Consider the following 1,260-nt stretch of genomic DNA (forward strand, 5'->3'; position numbering starts at 1 on the left):
TCCAGGTGGGGGAGGGCTCTATATTTCATAAAGATAAATGTACTTGGAAAAGGGTCTCTCTCTGTTAGTCGTTTTAGATTTACTTAGTTTTTTTTTATCATTTTATATTGTGTGTGTACATACCTGTTCATGTTCTCTTGTTGGACATTGTCAATCATTTAGATAGAACAGAGAGAGGGAGTGTGTGTGTGTGTGTGTGTGTGTGTGTGTGTGTGTGTGTGTGTGTGTGTGTGTGTGTGTGATAATGACGATACATATTCAAAGTAAGATATCAGTTAAGAAGCAAAAAGTAAAAATGGGTAATAGCCTATACTTTATACTGATTCGTCTTTCCTGCGAAAAAAAATAATAATAAAGAAGCTTAATGATATGATCCCTATACTATTGTATTAGTGAACGTTTGGTTCATCAATTCCTTCGCTTTTGGTATGTTAGCTGTGAGTGTATTATTGTATGATGCAATTCAATGCAGGGGGGCGGGATTTGTTATTTGTTGCTTCACGTTGCCCATTTAATGCATGCAGTTGTTGTTTTTTTTAATACGTGCTGTCTAATCAACGTCGTGGTATGAACATCCGGGTACGTGTAGTCTTTACATCATCATACTGGGCAAATGTCAGTCTGTTGCCTGTTGCTTACAATAAGCACGATGGGAAAGGCGATTATAATATGTGGTGGTATTGTAGGTGTTTTACACCCCCCCCCCCCCCAATCGACACAATTTAGGTCATTTAGGGGGTGCGAGCTTCCGATTTCCGACACTGTCTGTCCGAGCTTACCCGTTCTGATATGGCTTCAAAGTCCAAGCAGAGTAACCGAGAAACTCGATAAAAATGTTTTCCACGTTCGGGAATTGAACTTGAGTCTCCTGTGTGCGATAGCAAAAGGCCTAACTCACACTGCTATGAAAAAAGTGTAGGCTATACAGTATTTGGAAAACTTTTCTGCACGTAATTTTCATATACTTCTCGAGGGTACACTGATATCTCAGTTAATCTCAAGCATGTGTATGTTGTGGGTGACCCCGGATCAAAACTCCAACGGGACGATCTCGAACTAGGGCTGTGTGGAGGAGTTTTCCACGCTTCCGCCTCCTTGGGTAAGACCTATCGAAGATGGACGCGCTACATTGACAGGTACAGCCTCTTAAAAAATCTTTAGTGTTCAGTACGGGTGGTATTTTTTTTATTTAGTAAGTGTTTTATGGCACTCGCAACACAATAAGATCATATAAGTGTCGAAGATTAGAGGCGTTACAAG

General features: G+C 40.4%; 1 long non-coding RNA gene across 1 annotated transcript in view; it reads left to right on the forward strand.

The window, feature by feature from the left end:
- LOC118478810 overlaps positions 1 to 379 on the forward strand; it is a 2,919-nt gene extending 2,540 nt beyond the window's left edge. Inside the window, exon 2 of the long non-coding RNA XR_004859297.1 lies at positions 178 to 379. This is a non-coding gene — a long non-coding RNA (uncharacterized LOC118478810). The remainder of the gene's footprint in view (positions 1 to 177) is intronic.
- The last annotated feature ends 881 nt before the right edge of the window (positions 380 to 1,260 follow it).

The sequence above is a fragment of the Aplysia californica genome, unplaced genomic scaffold, assembly GCF_000002075.1.
Source record: "Aplysia californica isolate F4 #8 unplaced genomic scaffold, AplCal3.0 scaffold00985, whole genome shotgun sequence".
In the NCBI taxonomy this organism is placed as follows: domain Eukaryota; kingdom Metazoa; phylum Mollusca; class Gastropoda; order Aplysiida; family Aplysiidae; genus Aplysia; species Aplysia californica.